Source organism: Rhineura floridana, chromosome 11 (genome assembly GCF_030035675.1).
Source record: "Rhineura floridana isolate rRhiFlo1 chromosome 11, rRhiFlo1.hap2, whole genome shotgun sequence".
Classification (NCBI taxonomy): Eukaryota; Metazoa; Chordata; class Lepidosauria; order Squamata; family Rhineuridae; genus Rhineura; species Rhineura floridana.
In genome coordinates, this window is record NC_084490.1 from 8,702,476 (window position 1) to 8,725,167 (window position 22,692).

General features: G+C 42.4%; 6 non-coding genes across 6 annotated transcripts; 1 reads left to right on the forward strand and 5 right to left on the reverse strand.

The window, feature by feature from the left end:
• Nucleotides 1-1,355: 1,355 nt before the first annotated feature.
• TRNAN-GUU (transfer RNA asparagine (anticodon GUU)) lies at nt 1,356-1,429 on the forward strand. The gene has a single exon. It is a non-coding gene; the product is annotated as a tRNA-Asn (tRNA).
• Nucleotides 1,430-1,811: 382 nt separating this feature from the next.
• Nucleotides 1,812-1,893, reverse strand: TRNAL-AAG (transfer RNA leucine (anticodon AAG)). The gene has a single exon. It is a non-coding gene; the product is annotated as a tRNA-Leu (tRNA).
• Nucleotides 1,894-9,803: 7,910 nt separating this feature from the next.
• On the reverse strand, nt 9,804-9,885 carry TRNAL-UAG (transfer RNA leucine (anticodon UAG)). Its single transcript has one exon. It is a non-coding gene; the product is annotated as a tRNA-Leu (tRNA).
• Nucleotides 9,886-17,826: 7,941 nt separating this feature from the next.
• TRNAK-UUU (transfer RNA lysine (anticodon UUU)) lies at nt 17,827-17,899 on the reverse strand. The gene has a single exon. It is a non-coding gene; the product is annotated as a tRNA-Lys (tRNA).
• A 3,896-nt stretch (nt 17,900-21,795) lies between these two features.
• On the reverse strand, nt 21,796-21,867 carry TRNAG-UCC (transfer RNA glycine (anticodon UCC)). The gene has a single exon. It is a non-coding gene; the product is annotated as a tRNA-Gly (tRNA).
• Nucleotides 21,868-22,559: 692 nt separating this feature from the next.
• On the reverse strand, nt 22,560-22,641 carry TRNAS-AGA (transfer RNA serine (anticodon AGA)). Its single transcript has one exon. It is a non-coding gene; the product is annotated as a tRNA-Ser (tRNA).
• Between the last annotated feature and the right edge of the window lie 51 nt (nt 22,642-22,692).

Below are 22,692 nucleotides of genomic sequence, written 5' to 3' on the forward strand. Positions count from 1 at the left end.
GGGGTTTACCATTGCCTCCCTCCGTGGCTGAGAGGCAGTGACTGGCCCAAGGTCACCCATACTTACCCTTAAGTTTCAGACACCTTGCCTTTTTTTTATTGCGAGAGCAAAAGTCTCTCGCAGACCTCTGTGTATACTTTGCTACCCTCTGTTAATGTTACATTAAAGCCTCAACAAGCTGAAACTTTTTAATGTCTCATCCAAAGTAACACTAAAGCAATTAGTTTATTACTTAAACAAGTAATCATTTAACTATATGCAAGCCACCCTCAATAGTGAGGTAGAAAAGAGGGGTGTAAATTGATTGATTAAACAACTAGTCAAACAGTAAAACAGATTAAAAATAAAACTGGAAAGAGGAGGGGGAAGGAATTCTTATTCAGGGAAAACTCCTGTAGGAGTAATAAAAAGATGTAGCGTGGCTGAGCGGTCTAAGGCGCTGGATTAAAACTCCAATCTCTTCGTGGGCGTGGGTTTGAATCCAACCGCTGCCAATTTCTGTTTTTCGTGTTCTTAATTAATTGGAGCCTGAATACGCCCGATCTTGGAAGCTAAGCAGGGTGGTTAGTACTTGGATGAGAGACCGCCTGGGAATACTGGGCAATGGTAAACCACCTCTGAATACCTCTTACCATAAAAACGCTATGAAAATCTCCAAAAAAGATTCATAGGATCGCTATAAGTCGTAATTGTCTTGAAGGCATATAACAATAGCAACAAATTTATTGGATGTAAAATCCTTACAGGAATCACGTAATGTAGAGGTGGGAATGCTTTTCATTCATTTCTGGGCAACCTTCCGAGGACACAATGCCGGTGGTGAACAAGGACGGAGACAAAAGTTGTGGAGCAACAAAAGTACGTACGTTTTACCTTGTATACAGTAGCTATTTTCTGCACAAACTCACCACTCTCTATGTTCCGTCCACGGGAACATAAAGCAATGCTATTCCTACTCAGAGTACACCCATTGAAATGACTGGATCTAAGTTAGCCATGTCCATTAAATTCAATAGGTATGCTCCGAATAGGACTAGCCTGGGCTACAACCCCAAGTACCTTAGCCCAACCTTACCTGCCGATACACGATGATCTGTGTATAAAGCATCTAGAACTGTAAGTGCCAAGCCTTTTATTAAAAATGTGAGGGAAAGAAATTCTGCAAAATGTATTATATTTAAATCTACTTTAAAATAAATGTTCAAGTTAATAAACTAATCACACTTATTTCTGACTTCTGTACCATTGCTTAAAATATGCTCACGTGTGTTTTAAATACACATGTATGACAAAAGCAAAAAAGACATGTCTGCTTGGTTTGAGCATCCTTTTTTCAGCAGTGTTTTGCCAAGTTGGTCTCTGTGGCGCAATCGGTTAGCGCGTTCGGCTGTTAACCGAAAGGTTGGTGGTTCGAGCCCACCCAGGGACGTTTCTCTTTTGGCCATAGCAACTGTGTTGTGACTAGATTTGTGCTAAATTTTCAATGGGTGGTATGGCTTCCTTTATCAAAACAACTGAGAGGGGTGCATTATAGACTGCCCCTCTTCAGATCAGATAAATAAAGTAGCATTCATTAGTTTCCATCTTCCCGTGCTTATTATCGTCCTCTTAACAATTGGCTTTTAAATTCAGTCTAACTAGTACTGTTTCTAAAAACAATAACGGAGCGAAAATAAACGAGGATGTGGGAAAGCATATTTTAAAATTTTTGGGAATTTAAATCACCTCCCTTTTAACAAAGTCCTTTTGAGATGTTTTAGGAAAGTTGTCCATTAAAGATTCCGAGTATTCTTAGAATGAAAAGAAACTATTGGCAGCGGTGGGATTCGAACCCACGCCTCCGAAGAGACTGGAGCCTTAATCCAGCGCCTTAGACCGCTCGGCCACGCTACCCTACATGTTAGATTGTTGCAAAAATTTTCTAAAGCGTCCACTGAAAACGATGTAAGGCTGGAAACAACGAAACAGAATAAATAAGAAAATAACCACAAGATAGAAATCTGTATAAATATTTGGGGGGGGGGTCTGTTGTTTACTAAATCAAATCCAGAATAAACATGGGTATTAAAAAGAGTGTATGGTTAATTTCGGAAGGGAAATAATTTTAAGAACATACCCATTAATCAACAATATGTTATAAGCAAATTATATTAAAATGACACAGAAAGAAAATTCTGCATGAGGAAGGGTGACTCATGACAGCGTGTAAATTCTCCCCTTTCCTTCTGTCACCCTTGCCTTCAGATACGTTTGCATCAGTTTCCATCTAAAGCAGAAGTAACGTTCAAGAGAGAGGAAAATCAAGATGAGGAATTCTCAGTGATATGTTCATGACTTTTTAGGAGTCACATTTCCAGCTGCCAGGAAACTCACTGAATGACCTTGGACCAGTCATGGTCTTCCAGCCTCAACTACATCACTAGGTTGTTGTGAGGATAAAAAGGGGAGAACAGGATGAACCATGTATGCTGTCTTGTATGCTCCTTGGAGGAAAGGTGGAATATAAATGTAATAAAATAAATAAGGAGTCAACAGGTGCAATTCAGCACTGGTTAGGCCTCATCTTGAACACTGCATCCAGTTCTGGTCTCCGCACTTCAAGAAGGATGCAGACAAACTGGAAAAGATTCAGAGGAGGGCAAATGTTTTGTGCTGACATTGAGATGGATGGTGTCTCAATGCTGTATTCAATAGCAAGACTTGGTTCAATCCAAAACTAAGTTGTTAAATGACTTGAAGCCATGGCTAGTAGTTCTTCCTTGCTTTACATCAGTCAATAATCCAGAATCTGCACTCTTTCCATCTCTAGCAGCCAAGGCTCGATTTCAATGAGCGACTTGACACGTTTAAAGAACATAGCTGCACAGGATTCCATTCTGCCTGATGTTACATTTAGAGTTCTTAACTGGTGCACCAGTCCCAATACATGTGACACGTGCATTAATGAGCTGTGGTCTGGAGGGAAGCTGTGACCAATACGGGCAGCCACATGGATTTAGAACTCTTAAATTGTGACAGCAGGCTTTATAGATCCCTAGCGAGCATAAGTACTACACTCTCTCACACACACACAGAGAGAGAGAGAGAGAGAGAGAGAGAGACAGACAGACAGACAGACAGAGACAGAGAGAGACAGACAGAGACAGAGACAGAGACAGAGAGACACACACCCCGGTGGCTTTTCACAATAGTATGGGCAATACTAGCTGGACTTGTAACAAAGTATTGCACTGTAGAGTGCTTCTGTTCAGCATTTGATCCTGCCAGCCACACCCCATTCCATAAGATTCCATTCCTTTCTTCCCCACCCCGACAACAGTCATTTAGTATTCAGTGGCCATGCAGTCCTCATTGGGCTGTTTTGATATTTTTTCCCCTCCTTAGGTTCCCCCACCCCTTTAAATTTTGCAACCTTTGGGGTTTCCCCAAATGTGCTAATTCACTCTTGTGCATGTGTTACGAAGGGACCTTGAACTTCCTCATGAGCAGAGCTCACTAGAAATGCAAGTTCCCCTATCAAACGAGGGCAGTATGATCTTTTGCTGGAGTTACCCGCACGTCACCCCCAGAGGATGTATAAATTTACCCTTAACCCAATGACACACACTGAAAGTAAAAATAAAGAGTGGTTTTATTAAGAGAAGAAACAAGGAAAAATATTGCAGTTTACAATTGCAGTTAACAATGAGCAGCTTTCGATGATTCATTCATTCAGCAACACTGGATAGACTAAAGCAAAGAGACTAACCCTATAAACACTTTCACATTAAGTTCACCCACACAAAAAGAAAAAAAAAAGGAAAGAAAAAGGCCGAGATAGTTGCATATACCTTTCCTAGAGAGTTGCTGCAAGACTAAGGCTGAGAGAAAGAGACTTTCGTATCTAGCCCAATGAGCAAAAGCTCCGCCCTTTGTAACCAGCGCCAGATTTGAAATTTCTCACCCAAATCCATAGCTCTGAAATTGTCCCAAAGATGCTAGCGTGCGTTGGTAAGAAAAGCAGCGGTTGGAGCCCTCCAGAAGAGGAACTGCCCTCCCCTTCTCACTCCTCATGTTTTATACCTTTTCCTAACTAAACTGATCCCAAAGTAAACACAATGTAAATTTCTCCAGGAGGATGTGGAAGTGATAAATAAGAACAATGAAAGAATTTAGGATAATCCTGTCAGGGAATGTGTTGTTTTTCCAGAAACCATTCCCTGAGGGATTCCCAGATAACGACTGCAATCCTGTCTCCTCCAAAGGCTTAGATTATCATAAACATTTCCTTTGTTTGAAAGGAGCTCCTATTCTTACTGGGTGACAAACCCCAAATTTCCATAGGAGTCAGGAAGTCTATACCTTCAGGGTTGCAAGATATGTACTCAGAGGTCACAGAGGGGCTGTCTCCCAGGAATCCTTGCTGTTGCCGGCTTTCCAAACTCTGGTTCACTGAGATGAATCAAAGATTAAAAATTCCCAATATTTGATTCCTCATAACACATGGATGGTGCTGTTTTGGCAGCATAAGGCTCCAAGCTCAGACTATTAGTAGATAGCAGGTATAGAAAACCTCTGTCCCACGAGAGGTCCAAATCCTGGCAAACCACACCAACCTGCCTCACACCTGACATCATATGTGACATGAAGTGTGGGGAAGGTATCAATGTGGCTTCAAAGGAACGATTGGGAGCTTAAAGTGAGCAAGGCATGTTCCCACCATGCATCAGCTGGAAGGGGTTTGCACTGAAACCCATTCCTGATCCTTGAACAAACCTTTTTGTCTGTGCTCTGGGAGGACACCTTCAAAAAGGCACGTCACCTGATGTCATTGTGATGTCAGGTGGTTGACAGGTGGGTGCCTCTGCCCACCTGTCAAATGTGGCCATGCTGTTGCTCAAATCTCATTAGTTTTAATGAGTTGTGAAGGCATTCTCCCCCTTGCAGACTATCAGAGAGATCACTAATGCCAACTAACATATATACTGCAATAAATGCATACCTGAATTATGAAACAATGGCCGTAGGAGGAAATATCAAAAAGGTTTGATTTATATATTTAATTCAGTTCTTTCTGGTAACAAACCTATGGGTCCCCAGATGTTGCTAGACTATAGTTCCCCATCAGCCCCAGCCAGCATGCCCAATAGTCAAAACTTATGTGAACTGTAGTCCAACAACATCTGGGGACCCAAAAGTTGGGAAAGGCTGCTTTAAGGTCAAAGTAGATGTGATAGCTTCATTTTTTTCCAAGCATGGAACTGTAGTATTCGTGTAGAAAGGAGGAGGCATGGACTGACTTTACAGCAAAGGGGACATGAGGATAAGTTATGCAGGGCCCTTCCACCTGAGGCTTACCTCCCCACAGATTCTCTCCCTGAACACTTTTTCTTCTCAGATGATTTCTGATACCAAAAGTGAACTCAAATGACAAAAAGAGTTCAGGGAGAGGGACTCAGGGAGTACGAGATGGCAATAGGAGGCCCTTCACTTATCCGTTCGCTGTTGAAACAAGCCCTTTTCCTTCCCTATTGGGGCAATCTCAGTTTAAACATGCAGAATGGTCTGCAGCCATCCTACATAGTTTGACCCTTAGAAAAGCTCTAGCATATCCTGAAGTCAGATGTCTTTTGCTCTATAACCAAGCCAAGCTCCGCTATGGCCCAGGTTCCTCTTCATTTTTCATGTGGTACAGAAGAGTCTGCCTTAGACCAGGTCAGTTTATTGCCAATATTGTCTACTCTGTCAATTTAAGCTTTAATGCAAGGATGGGGAACTGCTTTTAAGGCAGAGGGTCACTTTTATTTCATAGAGCATCTCCCAGGGGCCACATCTCAGTGGTGGGTTGGACCAGAAGCAAAAGTGGGCAAAGCAATGGAGGCAATAGTTCTCTCATACTCTACACTCAGCAGAGTGGATTCCATAGTGTAGTGGTTATCACAGTTGCTATTCAGCACTGGTTAGGCCTCATATTGAATACTGCATCCAGTTCTGGTCTGCGCACTTCAAGAAGGATGCAGACAAACTGGAACAGGTTCAGAGGAGGGCAACAAGGATGATCAGGGAACTGGAAACCAAGCCCTATGAGGAGAGACTGAAAGAACTGGGCATGTTTAGCCTGGAGAAGAGAAGACTGAGAGGAGATATGATAGCACTCTTCAAGTACATGAAAGGTTGTCACATAGAGGAGGGCCAGGATCTCTTCTCGATCGTCCCAGAGTGCAGGACACGGAATAATGGGCTCAAGTTGAAGGAAGCCAGATTTCGACTGGACATCAGGAAAAACTTCCTAACTGTTAGAGCCATACAACAATGGAACCAATTACCTAGAGAGGTAGTGGGCTCTCCGACACTGGAGGCCAGGGCCAGCTCCAGGCATGCTGGGACCCTTGGGCATCAGCTTGTGCTGGGCCTCAGTGCATGCGCACGCATGTACACGTGCAGCCCCCCCACCTCCCCGCCTCCCTGTCTCCTGTCTTTTACCATTGCTCTTAATGAAGATGACGGCCGCGTTTTCCCTAGGGGATGAAGCCTCCACCACCATCTTTGTTGATGGCATGCCTGCGTGCTACGCGCGCGCATCTCTGCCATCAACTAAGATGGTGGCAGCGGCTTCAGTACCTTAGAGAATCTGCGGCCGCCATCTTCATTAAAGGCAATGCTAAAAGGCAAGAGACAGGTAAGTGGGGCAAGGGAATGGCGGGCAGGCGGAAGCTCCTGCCCTCCGGTCCGTGGATGGTGCCACTGATCGCAGAAGGGGAGCTGAGGGCACCTCAGGGGCTCCTGTAGCTCCAGGGCCCTCAGGCCAGTGCCCCACCTGGCTGCCCTTTAGAACCTGCCCTGCTGGAGGCATTCAAGAGGCAGCTCGACAGCCATCTGTCGGGAATGCTTTGATTTCGATTCCTGCATTGAGCAGGGGGTTGGACTCAATGGCTTTATAGGCCCCTTCCAACTCTACTATTCTATGATTCTATGTGTAGCAGGTTCTGGGTTTGAGCCCCAGAGGAACTTTTTGCCCACTTTGAGAACAGGATGCTGTGTTAGATGGGCTACTGGCCTGGTCCAGCAGGACTCTTCTAAAGGTATTCACTCACAGATCACCAATCTGATGCCCTCCAGATGTAGGCTACAGTTCCTATGATCCCCAGCAAGCAGGGTCTATGGTCAGAGATGATAAGAGCTGCAATCCAAGACATCTATGGGGCAGCAGGTTGCCCCAGAGGTTCCACCTAAGGGAACCAAGGTGTTATCATCACTAGATGTCACAGACAGAATTATCCTCCATTAAAGGTGCAGCTACTAACTATCTCACCACATCCTGAGGCAGAAAATTCCATCAGTTAATTAAATGTTGAATGAGGAAGTTGTTCCTTCTGTCTCCTCTGAATCTCCTTCCAGTCCATTTCACTGGGCAGTTTACCTGCCCCAAAATTTCTAATATTATAAGGAAAGAAGGCAACTTTGTTCTCCACACCCATACATAACTTTATATACCACTTATATGTTATGTTCCATAAAGGAAGACACAGGCCTGAACTTACAAGATCTGAACATTTCTTCCCTTTTTGTTGTCCTTTTCTATTTCTATACAATAACTATTGTAATAGTTTTCTTTGTCCCTACATACTAGTTGCTGTATTGTTGCATTTAGGGTTCTAACCAGGTTTCTATCTCCTTTTGCTTTTGCTTTCCTTCTCTCTTTAACCATTTAAAGTGTTTCGTCAGTCATCCATTGAGGTCTTTCTCTCTTTTTAACTAGAGGTATTGTCTTTTTGCATTCTGCCCTGATAATGTCTCTGATTTCACTCCATAGTTCTTCTGGTTCTCTGTCAACTAAATTTAAAGCCTCAAATCTGTTCTTTATTTGATCTTTATATTCTTCTGGGATGTTAATTAAATTGTATTTTGGCATTATGATTGCTTTGTTGTTGTACTTTACCTTTACTCTGATTTTCGATAGGACCAGTTCATGATCTGTACTGCAGTCTGCTCCTGGTCTTGTTTTTGCAGAAGGTATGGAACTTCTCCATCTTCTGCTACCAATTATATAATCAATTTGATCCTATATTGACCATTTGGTGATGTCCACGTGTATAGTTGTCTTTTTGGTTGCTCAAAAGATGTGTTTGCGAGAAAGAAATTATTGGCTTCACAGAATTCAAAAAGTCTTTCTCCTGCTTCATTTCTGTGTCCTAAGCCCCATTTCCCCACAATTCCTAGTTCTTCTCTGTTTCCCACTTTTGCATTCCAGTCTTCCATGATTATCATCATATCTTGTTTTGGTGTGTGATCAATTTCTTCCTGTACTTCCATGTAAAATCTCTCCAATTCCTCTTTTTCTCTGTTTGCCACTGCAGCATAGACTTGGATGATGGTTGTGTTAATAGGTTTCCAGTTAAATCTCATTGCTATAACTTGGTCAGACCTTGCGTTATAGCTCCTAATTGCTTTTGCTACATCACTTTTCACTATTAAAGCAACCCAGTTTCTTCTTAATTTCTGATTTCCTGCATAAAATATTTTGTAGTTGCCTGATTGAAAATGTCCCATTCCCGTCCATTTTAATTCACTCACACCAAGTATTGTAATGTTGATGCGTTCCATTTCTTGCTTGACAATTTCTAACTTCCCCTGATTCATGCTTCTCACATGCCATGTTCCTGTTGTGTGTGTCGCACTGTTGCACTGTGTGTAATTTGTGTGCTTAATTTCGTTTAAAGCAACACAACAGCAGCAGAGTAATAGCAGATGTTGAAATGCTAGTGTGCCAACATGTGTGTGTGTTTACCTAAGAAAGCAGGATCACTGAGACTGGAGACTTAGTAAAATAAGAAAAGCTACTTTATTTATAGAAATACATTGTAGATAGAAAAGTATACCTAGTTCTAACTAACTAAGTAGAAGGCATAACGCCCAGGTGTAGGAGTTAGCCTCATGCTTGGAGAGAGCAGAGACAAAGGAATGTCTCCTCTCTTCCGGACAGTCGGAGGACAAAGGAATGGAAAGGCGGAAGGAGGAGGGGCAGGTAAGCTTCCCTAAAGACGTAAGGACAGAAGGAAGTCAGTCAGAGCATCACAGGTAAAGGTAAACAAGCCTGAAGGATGCTAGCTCTATCTTCCCTCTGGAGCACAAACAAAGGACAAAACAGGAGTTGCTCTTGCCCCACTTCCAACACGTACAATTCCAGACTTTCCTTTCGCATCTTTTCTTTTTCCCCCGCATCTATTTTTTAGGGGTTAATTAATTCCAAAACAAAACACATACGCCCACCTTGGGGCTCAAACCCACAACCCTGAGATTATGAGTCTCATGCTCTATCGACTGAGCTAGCCGAGTACTGTTAACCTTGTGCCTCCTCGCTCCTTTTAGCCTTCCACGTGCTCCATCTTAAGCACCTCTGTTCGCTCGCCAGGGATCCTAACCCACCCAAGTCTTGAAACAGTGCGCAGGTTCTTTATTAACTTCATTTTCATACACTCCACAATATGCATTTAGTTGGGAGGGGGAATTACACGCTTATCCTTCCTTGATGCAAACCGACGGGGGAATTCTAGGTTACTGCTCACAAGATGAAACCAACAGGCGAGATAAAAGAGGGAAGTTACTGCTTGTGTGCGTACTTTTTAAAATAAATGTTCTTAAAAGCAAGAAGCAAAACGGGAATATATACTAAAAAAGTTAAACCTAAGGTTGCACTCCTATGCACACTTATCCGGGAGCAAACCTTTTTGAATTCAGTGAGATTTACTTCCCAGGTAATACGCCTGCAAAAGTGGAGAAGTGGTGCTGTTAATTTGAGAATCAAAGTGAAGGAAAAGATCATTTGGCAGCGGTGGGATTCGAACCCACGCCTCCGGAGAGACTGGAGCCTAAATCCAGCGCCTTAGACCGCTCGGCCACACTACCCTACAAAAGAATAACTTCTTCCATCGACTTCCTACTATTTAGCTGTCACCTGGTCTCACTCAATCACTCTTTTTCACGACGTCCCCATATTCATAAAGCAAGCAACAGGGCACATGACAGCTGTTTAGTTTTTTAAAAATCAGATCTGTGGGATTGTGTCAAAGAACTCTTTCCCAATACACTGGGACAGCACCTTCCCACCCCTTCCTATAATTTATTATTTCTCTCCAAATGAGCACCACCACGAGGTGAATGACCACTGCTTTAATAACCAGAACGGATTTACTCCCTCGTTTTCTGCAACACCAACCATATCCCCTTCACTGTACACTGTTTCTGGACTGTACTTAAATGAGAATGTACAAATGATAAGTATTCTTAATTGTACCAGAGTCTTGTTGCATTACAGAGTTCGACAATATAAACACAGGTAGCAGCAGTACTGGTACAATTGCTCAACTTGGTTGCTTGTTCCCTGTTCCTTATCTGAATGAAAGTTTGGAACAGAACTCAATCAGAAAACTTTTAAAAGAGGCAAAGTTTATATACCTCAGAATCCCAAAGTAAGCTTTGGTCCAGGGCCGGTACCAGAGGGCGGCCAGGTTGGGCTCTGGCCAAGGGCCTCTGTGGCCCAGTGGGGCCCCTAAAGGGCCCCCCTTAGGTGGAAGGGTAGCACTCCCATTTCACGATCCATGGCAGTGCCCCTGCCGCGGATCACAGAGAGGGAATTCCCAGGCACACACTCCCCCAATACAGTCAGCATTGCACACCCCACCTACCTCTGCCATTCATGTGAATGATGTGTGCACTGTGTACCATTAACAAGATGGCAGTGCAGGCTTCCTAAGGGGCTGACACCCCATCACCATCTTCGTTGATGCACTTGTAGCACTCACCTCATTCACAGGGATGGCAAAGGTAGGTGGGGTGCACTGGTGGGCTTATTAGTTCTGTGCCACCTGTATGAAGGGGTTGGGGTATGGCACCATGGGCCTGAGGCAGGCTGGTGCCCAAGGGCCCAGTTAGTCATGCCTGGCACCGGCCCTGCTTTGGTCTATCCCAGTGGTTCCCAAACCTTTTCCCCCATGGACCACGTGAAAATCGCTGATGGTCTTGGCAAACCACTTAATGATTTTTCTTCCAGGTGTAGCTATTGTCAAGGGTTGTGCTAGCACTGTGTGGTTTGTAAACGTATTTGTTTTACTTCTTTAGTTTCTTATACTGTAATTTATTATCTTACAATCTGCATTCTGTACACTTCAAACTGTAATACAGTAAAACACAATGTAAGAAATAAAAGAAGCAATAAAGATAAAATTAACATGAATGTTTAATGTGGACATGCTGCAGACCACCTGCATGAAGCTTGCAGACCACTGCTGGTCCATGGGCCACAGTCTGGGAACCTCTGGTCTATCCCATATGATATATATCACCTTGAGTGGGGAAGTGTCCCCTTCAAGATCCACATTCATTTCCTACAGTCAACACTGGTGTGTTTGTGCAATGCTCACACATATGTGATGGGCCCAGAAGACAATAACGAATAAGGACCTGGGGGTCTGGATTCCACAATAAGCTCTGGGGAACCTATGTCATACATCCACACCTCTGGGAGAATGTCCTCTAAGAGATGGCATTGAACTGTGTCTGGGCTAATGCTTTCCTTGGGTTTAGAGTTCCATAAAGCACTTGTGTCCACACCAATAATTGCCAAAATGTGTTGAAAGAAATAAGGAACCAAAAGTGTGGATTGCAAAGTAAGCATTGGGCCACTCTAAATCATAATCAGCTTCTCCAAGAAAGTGGATGGCACTGAACTGCATCCAACCCAAGGCTTCCCTTGGACACAGGGCACCATCAAACATAGCTCCCCCATGCCAATCTTTCCCAAAACATGTAGAAAAGAATAAGGAGGCAGAGGCATATACCTCAAAATCAGGTTTAGGCCACTACAAATCATATAAGTATTCCCTCTATGGAATGGTATTGAATTGTGGCCCAGTGCTTTTTGGGGGTGTAAGGTGTGTAAGTGGCAGTGTCACCATTATCAAGAGGCACGAGTGCCACCACACCACACTGGCTGCTCTACACAAACCAGTTCTTCAAATCACTCTCAAATCCTAATATTTTCAAAGCAGCTTTTGGTTTATCCACTTGATCCTCAGTCCCAACCATAGCTAGGCTTTGTGTGTGTATGATGGCATTTCCCCACATTCCTCCCTCGTGGCCCTTCAGTCTTCTCTCCTCCCTCCATTGTCATCTCCATTGTTTATCTCAGTGGGTCCCATAATTCCCTCCCCCAAGGTGCACTTGAAGATTGCTGAGGGTCTTGGGCAACCACTTGATTATTTTTCTACCTGTTAGAGCAGATATAATGTGCTGTGCTAGATGCTCTGTCATGGAGGATAAGGCTATAAATGGCTATGATCTGCCTCCGGGGGTGGAGGAAGTATGGTCCTGCAGGAGGGGAGAGTGCTCTTGAATTCAGCTCTTGCTTGTGGGCTTCCCATGGACATCTGGTTGGCCACTGTGAAAACAGGATCTGGACTAAATGGGTCTCTGGCCTGAGGCATCAGGGCTCTTGTGTTCTTATGTTATGTTAAGAAATAAAAGAAGCAATTAAAAACATTTGAAATCAATATGAATATTTATTTATTTATTTATTTATTGCATTTATATACCATCTCATAGCTGAAGCTCTCTGGGCAGTTTACAACAATTAAGAACATTAAAAACAAGTATACAAATTTAAACCATACCAATTTATTTATTTATTTATTACATTTATATACTGCCCCATAGCCGAAGCTGGGCAGTTTACAGCAATTAATAAAAACAAATATACAAATTTTAAAACACAAAAACAATTTAAAAACACAATTAATTTTTTTTAAAAAAAAAATTAAAACACATGCTAAAATGCCTGGGAGAAGAGGAAAGTCTTGACCTGGTGCTGAAAAGATAACAGTGTTGGCACCAGGCACACCTCGTCAGGGAGATCATTAATGTTGGCTGTGTGTAATTTGTGTGCTTAATTTAGTTTAAAGCAGCACAACGGCAGCAGAGTAACAGCGGATGTTGAAATGTTAGTTTGCCAGCATGTGCATGCGTTTACCTAAGAAAGCAGGCTTTTACCCTGCATCAGGATCACTGAGACTGGAGACTTAGTAAAATAAGAAAAGCTACTTTATTTGTAGAAATACATAGTAGATAGAAAGCCAAACCTAGTTCTAACTAACTAACTAAATTGGAGGCGTAACGCCCAGGTGCGGGAGTTAGCCCCATACTTGGGGAGAGAGCAGAGACAAAGGATGTCTCCTCTCTCCTGGACAGTCGGAGAACTAAGGAGTGGAAAGGGCAGAAGGAGGAGGGGCAGGTAAGCTTCCCTAAAGATGTCACAGTCTAGCAACAGAAGGAAGTCAGTTAGAGCATCACAGGTAAAAGATAAACAAAGCCTATCCATCTGGTGGACCCTAGCTCTATCTCCCTTCCGGAACATAAACAAAAGAACAAAACAGGAGTTGCTCTTGCCCCACTTCCAACAATTAAACCCATAAAAACCCATCACCCTCTGTTATTAGATAAGGTACATGCTTGATCTGGAGTAGTTATAGCTCCCTGGAATGATCCTGGAGAGGAGGAGAAAGAACTACCACACATTAACGTATCATCATCCTGAGCAGCAGGAGTGTCTCATGCAACCATGGTAGCAGCTGTTCCTCTACTAGTAAATTTGGCTGCTGTCAGTGAGCTAGTCTGCTGCTTTTGAAAAACTAAGTGGTGGCGCTACTGAGGGTTAAGGGCAAGTCTACAGATCATTGTGTGGAGAGGCTCATCATCCTCTCTGAGAAGGCAAGACAGGACTATATTTTTAGACTGAGGAGATTCCTGTTGGCACGGAACTGGTTGACTGCAGTATAAGAGGGAATTTTCTTTAACCAGAGGCTATTTGTTGGGAAACATGTCTAGTTTTGATAGTTGCACTTCCTCTTTCTAGGGCCCCTTCCCAACTGTTGCTATTTTGTGGGTGGGATTCAATCGCTGCCAATTCAGGTTGCACAATGAATGTGGATTTGGCCTCTTGTACAACAAACCAAGAGTTTTCGCAGTATGGAAAGTAATGCAGACTCACCACAGACCACTTGAATGAAGCTCATAGACCACCAGTGGTCCACAGACCACAATTTGGGAACCCCTGATCTATCTTACATTGCAACATCCTATACTGCTTATGTAATTTTCTGTGAACACTGATGGCATGGTTTAAAATAATTAAAAGTAGTGGTTAAAGTGCTGCACTAAGATTGGGAAGACCTGTGTTCAAATCCCCACTCAGTCATGAAGCTCACTGGGTGGCTTTGGGCCAGCCACCATCTCTCAGCCTAACCTACTTTGCAATTAAATAACAATACTTGTCTCGGGACATGGCTCTAGAAAGGGTTACATTGTACAAAATGCATACACATTTGTAAGATTGATATTTTGTTACACCCAGAACACAAAGTTCCCTTCCTGAGGAGGCAACATGTTATTTATTATTTATGGATCCCAAGGCAGCATACATGTGGTTCCCACGCAGTCTCCCATCCAGGCACTGACCAGACCCGGACCAGACCCAGACCTGCTTAGCTTCAGCAAGGTGGTGGTCTCACATGCCTCCAGACCACAGCCTGAGACTCTGTTGCAATCAGGCCTGATCTTTGTTTCTTTCAACCCTACCCAATATCCTCAAATAGGGCATGACATTATTTCAATTTCCCCATGAGTAAAAAAAAAATTCATTTGCTTAGGGAGAGTCAACTTTTCCACTCTTTAGGTGAAGCTTGTTGTGTGGGTTTCTTATATGCATCTAGCCAGACACCTTTGGAAAGGATGCTGGACAAGATGGTTCTTTGATCTGATCCAGCTACCAGGCTCTTATTTTCTCAAGATGCCCATGGTGTTAATCAGTAATGAGGATAGGGTCAAGATCTTCAAGTTTCTGATTCAACGGATCTTCCGAACCATGCAAGGGAGAAATTACATGCCTGTTATACCAGCTAGGCCAGGGCATGTTTACAAGCTTAGAAATTTGACACAATATTTCCTTTGTTTGTTTAGCTGACTACAATATTACACTCTGCATTTTCTGTTTAAAATCTAATTCTTTGGTTTAAGATGTCTGGTGTGTTCTGATCTGGATAGATTCTGACCTATTATATTGCACCTCACATTATTACCTTGGTCTGCTTAGCCTAGCTACTCAACAGGGGTATGCTATCCCTCTAGGGCAGGGATGGAGAACCTTTTTCAGCCTGAGGGCCACATTCTCTTCTGGGCAACCTTCTGAGGGCCACATGCCAGTGGTGGGTGGGACAAGAGGAAAAAGTGGTCAGAGCAATGAATGTAAATTTTACCTCTAGTTTCTACACACTAGTTTCTACACACACACACATACTGTCCTCCATCCAGACAAACAAGAGGCATTATCAGAGTTTGAGTACATACTCTAGCTAAGCACTTGAGGCCAGTGAGGGGTGTGGCCTGAAGAGAATTCTGAGGGTCAAACAAAGTGGTGTGGATGGCCATATTTGGCCCCTGGGCCTGAAGTTCCCTCCCCTCGCTCTAAGGCATTGGTCTTCAATTGATGGATTAGAACCCACTGGTGGATCACAGCCTGATCTAAGGTGGGTTGCAATAACAGCACTACCACCATACAAATATATGGAAATTATCATCACCATCTCAAATGCATTTTTGGGTTAAAAGTGGGCCTTGTGTCTGAGGAGGTTAAAGACTGTTGCTCTAGGGAACTGGGTAGGCAGAGAATGGGAGCTGTAGGAGTGGCGACTCAGTGCCCAAGTTGGATCTCTCCTCCCTCAGATACTACTTTAAAGTTCTACTAAATTCAATAGGTAGTGGCAGCTGGTAATCCACTAGGCTATTCTATTGTGGGTTAAACTTTAGTCCCAGTGCTAAAGCTCAGCCTATTTAATTTGGCTTAAAGCGAACCCAACCCATCTACCTGGGGACACCAGTCAGGTAAAATTAAACACTTTTTGAAGGATGCCAGGTTATTTTGCAATACTGATAAGAACATAAGAAGAGCCTGCTGGATCAGGCCAGTGGCCCATCTAGTCCAGCATCCTGTTCTCACAGTGGCCAACCAGGTGCCTGGGGGAAGCCTGCAAGCAGGACCCGAGTGCAAGAACACTCTCCCCTCCTGAGGCTTCTGGCAACTGGTTTTCAGAAGCATGCTGCCTCTGACTAGGGTGGCAGAGCACAGCCATCACGGCTAGTAGCCATTGATAGCCCTGTCCTCCATGAATTTGTCTAATCTTCTTTTAATGCCATCCCTGCTGGTGGCCATTACTGCATCTTGTGGGAGCAAATTCCATAGTTTAACTATGCGCTGAGTAAAGAAGTACTTCCTTTTGTCTGTCCTGAATCTTTCAACATTCAGCTTCTTTGAATGTCCATGAGTTCTAGTATTATGAGAGAGGGAGAAGAACTTTTCTCTATCCACTTTCTCAATGCCATGCATAATTTTATACACTTCTATCATATCTCCTCTGACCCGCCTTTTCTCTAAACTAAAAAGCCCCAAATGCTGCAACCTTTCCTCGTAAGGGAGTCACTCCATCTCCTTGATCATTCTGGTTGCCCTCTTCTGAACCTTTTCCAACTCTATAATTGAGATGAGGCGACCAGAACTGTTGGCTACTAATTCCATGTCAGAGAGTCGCGATGCTGGGAACGGAGAGTTCTGAGCGAGCTTATGTGTGTGTGTTTGAATCCTTGCTAAAGATTCTACTTTCCCTGCAAATTAGTCAGACAGAGACTTTAAACTTTAAAATAAGAAATAACTACTTTATTCTGGAAGTACATGCTTGATAGGAAAGAGTCCTATATCTAGCTAACTAGCTAAGTTGGAGCAGCAAACACTGAGACCAGTGCTTGCCCTCATGCTTTTGAGGAGAGGGGGAGACAAAGGAATATATCTGGTCCCCTCTCAAGAGAAAGAAGAAGACTGGGAACGAGGGAAGGAACTGGGATCAACATCCTCTGCATATCAGTCTAGCAGGAAGGAAGAGACAGCAGGAGATAAAGGACAGGTATAGCCTAGCAACCAAGAGGTCTCCTCTCTAGCTACCCCTTTTTAACCCCATGCAGCCTCAACCCAAGTTGGAGTTGAACCCCATATATTCCAACATTCCAAATGTGTGTGTTTTTTTAATGATAGCTCAAAAAACACTACAATCAGAATTTTTTGAAAAAGGACTAAAGCGTGTAATGTCCCAGAACCTCAGATTTTGATGTACCCCCATATAATATTAAGATTAATTTTATATGGCTTGTAATTATATGGATACATTCATATAAGTTTTATTGAAGGAGCTATAGCTATAGCAGACCTTTATGATTTCTTTAACCATATCTGGAAGCAGAGTATTCTTGATTTCAGTAGATATTGGCTGGACTATTGCAATAGAAAAGTTCATAAAGAACAACCATGCTGTCCATGAGTGATAGCATTAGTGAGGCCCGGCACCAGGAATGACTGGGCCCTTGGGCACCAGCCTGCCCCAAGCCTGCAGTGCAGTACAGCCCAACCCCCTCTTTCTGATACAGCATACTGGATTACAGCAAACATTGAGTACTGTCTGCCAGATTTGTAGCCGTTGACTACAAAAGCTTATGCCACAATTCTCCAGTGGTCATGTGACACCCAGTTGGTCCTCCCATAAAATATCCCAGCCCTCCCTACCCTAGTGCCCTTTGGAAGTTTTGGATTACAACTTCCATCAGCCCCCTACAGCAGAATTGTACCCCAAAATATTTGGAGGACCCCATGTTGGGGAGGGTTAAGAAGGCTAACCATTAGCAACTGAGAGAAGGAAAGGGTTGAAATGAAGCTATTTGATGCATTATTTTTATTTTCTTGAGAGAAAAAGCTTACACCTGAACAGGGACTTGAACCCTGGACCCTCAGATTAAAAGTCTGATGCTCTACTGACTGAGCTATCCAGGCCTCTTTGAAGTTTGTGTCAGAGGTATGCTTAGTTAAAACTAAGGAACTTCAACAAAAAATGTGTCATTTGCATACTGTCATGACTCCCAGGGTTGTTTTCATCTTCCCTTAACAGGCCAACACAGATCAAACACGTATCAGATGAACCTTTCTCATAGCCAGTGCTGGTCAACAGAATCAGCGGACACATTCAGCTGTCGAGTCACCAACAAATTAATACAGGATGAGAACTAGCGTTTCCGATTCACTTGGGCTAAAACCGTGTCTTCAAAAGAAAGAAAGCCTGCTTAAAAACATATGAAGAGCCAAGGCCCATCTAGTCTAGCATTCCGTTCTCACAGGGGTTGTCTTCAGTGCTATTCCTACTCACAGTAGACCCGCTGAAGTGAATGGGTATGACTCGCTTAGATTCATTAATTTCTTTTTTTCCATTAATTTTTATTCAAAGTTTCAAAAAACAAAACAGAACAAAACAAAAAAAACAAAAAAAACAAATTAATAACTAATACAATAAAATAAAATGTTGACTTCCGATTTGTCGCAGATCAGTTATAGGTCTATAATATATAACAAACCTGTCTCTTAATATATTACAAAATCACTTTCCTCCAGTAGTTATCTTAATTAATCATCAAATCTCATTAACATTACTTTATTATTTCTGCAAAAAGTCAAAGAGAGGCTTCCACTCCTTGAGAAATATATCCATCAATTTTTCTCCAAATAAACATGTCAATTAATCCATCTCATCAAGTCTGCTAGGTCCAGTAGTTTCAACAGCCATTCTCAGTGTTAATTCCATCTTCCATCTCCATCCTTGCACCCATAATAATCTTGCTGTCATAGTCATAGTCATATAATAAAAGTCTGATAGGAATTTCTTTCATCACAAATATTTCCTTGCCATCAATTCCGAATGTACCACTGAAATGTTGTTGTAAAGCTGCATCTCTGCTCCTCCTTTCCACAGAATGCACCATCACATCTCCCGAGAGTTTTTCCATTGTCACACATCTGGAATTAATTCTGTAAACATTCTCCATTTCAAGTTCCATCAAATCCTTCCAATCCAGGAATTTTTTTGAACCGTTGATATCTTTATCTCTAATCTCTTCACCAATTCCTTCAAGGACAGTGCTGAATTCCAAACAGTGATATTTGTCTCCAGGATCCATCACAGCCATAAAATCCAAATCTTTTTCCAAGTCCATATTTGATATATCTATTCCAATCTCCAATGCTTGAGCCTTTCCTTTAATTTTTCTTTCATCTTCTTTTATTTGTCCAGCCATATCTTTGGTCTCATCCACCTCCCCTCTCACAGAATCCTGAATTTCCTTCAGCTCCTGTCTCATTTTGCCAAATTCACTTTTCATCTCTTGTCTGCTCTGTCTCAGCTCCTGTCTCACCAGCTTAATCTCATTCATTATTTTCTGAAACATATCTAGATAGAGAACCCCTTCCTGTACATCCAGGGTCTCAGCCACCTTCTTGATTGTCATTCTTAACTATTCCCAAGCAAAGAACAGTTTATTTCTTTTTCCAGTCACAAAGGAGTTAATCCTTCAAGCCTGCTGACATCACCCTCTAGACAGCACAAACCGCCTTATCTCTTAAGTGTCCAAAAGTGCAAAACAAATTTAGTTCACAGCATCCAAAAAATTAGTGGCATAAAAAGTAAGCAGATTCGTCAAAAAAAAAAATAGACCAGAAAAAATAGTCCCAGACAGATAATACTCAAATGTCATAAAATCAGATTTCCTCTTTAGATTAGTTGCCCCTCATCCGTTTATATCTTTAAAATGCTCAATTCCATGCCAGCTTTTTGCAATAAAAAACAAAGATAGGCTATTTCAATTTTCTTCCTCCTTAATTCCGTGTATATGAGAGAAAGTTATAACTCACCCAGGGTTTGTTGCTGATCCTTTAACAAATCTCTTTTACTGTAACAATAACAAAATGATAAGAGTAGATAGAAGAATGCTTGCCTGTTAGAATACATTTTTTTTAAAAGAAAAAAAAAGCCTTGCTTAATCAGTTTGAGCTTGCTTGAAATTCCCTGGCTCCGTCCGACGTTGCTGGCAGGTCCTTCGTTCCTAATGAATTCAAGTCCCCCAACAAACACAACGAAGCTTGTGGATAATCTCTTCGTTTCTCCCTTGCCTGGGAGAAAGTTTTTACCAGTCAAAAAAAACCTTCTGGCTGGTTTTAAAACTGAAAAAGCTTCCTCTGAGACGAGAGCTCATCTCAGAGGCAGGCACAAGCTAAGCAATCCTTCCCGGAAGTCCGCTTAGATTCATTAATTTCAATAGGTTTACTCTGAAAAGGACTAGCATTGGACTGGATAAACCCCACAGCTTCCACAGCTGCCTATGTCTCCTTTGTGTGTGTGTGTGTGTGTGTGTGTGTGTGTGTGTGTGTGTGTGTGTGTGTGTGTGTGTGTGTGTGTGTGTGTCTATCTGCTTTTTCTCAAATGCACCAAGAAGATAACTGGCACTTGGGTGCATGAATAAGTGAGAGAGTTTGCACAGAGGAAGAGTGTGCATAGTTGACTGACTGTAGTCAGACTTTTTTTTCATTTTTGATCCCACCTCCCAACCCTTGTGGTCTGGGATAAAAGTCTTAATATGACAACAGTGGCAAAAAGAATAATTTAAACACACACACACAAATTGTAAAGCAAGAAAAAAGTAATAACAAAGAGGATTTTAAAAAACCACTTTCATGAACAAGAGCTATTTGGGAACTATTTTTATTGTTTCATTAAATAATACAGAAGAAAATAAATGCAGATCAGCACTTTTGGAGGCAGATTGAAAGAGAAACATTAAGTAACTGCTTAATATATATATTGAAATTAAATTACCTGGGAAATAGTAATCACCTTGATGTTTTGATAAAGGTTTGCTGCTTACTACCCAAGAGTTTGAAAGACCGTTCCCTACCAGCACCTCAATATTGGCTTGGGTCATTGGGATTTAATTAGAGACAGGGTCCATTCAGCCTTCCCAGAACCTCTTTTAGTGGTAAGGCTCTGCTCTGGAGTACACCAAGTAGGAATAAAGAAAAAGAGAGTTCTTTTGAGCATGCACAAAGTCCGCTTGCTATACCTGTGCCACAATCACAATCTTCTGAAGTTAGAAGAAAAGAGTTTTCTGCGGATATGATAACATTTCCAAGCAAGTTTTATTCGGTAAGCCTATTATTTTAGAAATTAAGGAAGTTGTGATCAGCGTGATCAGTACAAGCAGTGCTTTCTAACTGCCCATTCCCCTATATCATTTAACAAAAATCAGTATCACTGACCAAGATTGCCCTTGATAAAGGAAGTATTTTGTAGTTCTTTCTTGATAAGTGGGGGAGGGGAATTGCCGTCTTTCCGTCGGGGAATCGAACCCCGGTCTCCCGCGTGACAGGCGGGGATACTTACCACTATACTGTACTAACGAGGAACTGGGCAGCAAAAGCCTTTGCACAAGACCTGTAATAATAGCTGCCACATACACAAGTGTCTTACAATTTACAGTCGTAAAATATTTTCATCCTTTTCCATGGTCACTCATTCCCTCAGCAGTAAGCTCCTTTTTCGAATCCGGAGCTCTAACTCAAAGTAATGCGGGATTGCAATAGGCTTTCATTCCAGGAAGAATCTCATCCAACCTCCTTTTTAAAGATAGACAATGATGCAGGCTGTATAAAAATTTGCCCTTACTGACATATTCCTAGGAGGAAATAAAATGTAAAGTTTGCTCCCTGTTCAGTTCCACTTACTCCTTGCATAAATTTCTCGCCGGCAAATTTAGTAGTAGTTTTTAAAAGAAGAATGGCATAAAGCAGTATTTATTTATTTTTTTAAAAGCATATGTATAAAATAAGGAAGAAGAAGAAAAAACATTTGCGTTGGCCGGGAATCGAACCCGGGTCAACTGCTTGGAAGGCAGCTATGCTAACCACTATACCACCAACGCTCACAAATGCAGAGTTTCCGAGTTGTTCCTCCTATGCAGTATTCCTCAACTATAACACATTCCAAATACATGTCAATCAATTAAGTTCTGTATGCAGTTTGCCAACGATTACTCGGCGCAGAAAATAAAGTGAGGCGTGTTCAAAGAACCGTTTTAGGTGCCTGGGCTGAACAGGAAATTCAACAATCAGGGAGACTGTGCCTCTGAGCATATACAAAGTGCATATCCACTTCTAACTGAAACGGGGACAACCATCTAGCATCCAAGTTTCCACGTCAGGGGAAAGGAGTTTAAAAGAAATCACTTCCTTCACTTCCGTTTTTAGAAATTAAAATGCAGACAACTGTGGGGCATAAAAAGTACACACACTACATCAGCCTGAATCTATTCTTTGAAACACGCACTTGCCACAGGAACAGCAACGCGAAACCTTCCTAGACCTGCCGTGTCTAGTAACTTCAGTGGGTCTACTCTGAGTAGGACCGGCACTCACGATTTTGGAAAATGATGCTAAGACGTTTTAAGGCGTTTCTTCCAGGGACATATGACACCTGCCTACTCACCGCTTTTTTCTTATTCTCCAAATTAAGTACCGTGATAAACTATTTTAAAATGCAGGAGACCAAAGCCTTTTAACAAAGTATTCAAAGACTCTTCCGCCTCGCGCCAAAAAACAAATTTTGAAAATGCAACGTAGTCGGCAGGATTCGAACCTGCGCGGGGAGACCCCAATGGATTTCTAGTCCATCGCCTTAACCACTCGGCCACGACTACTAGTTACCACAATTTGTTTCAACCCATAGTACTATAGAAATAATTACTATT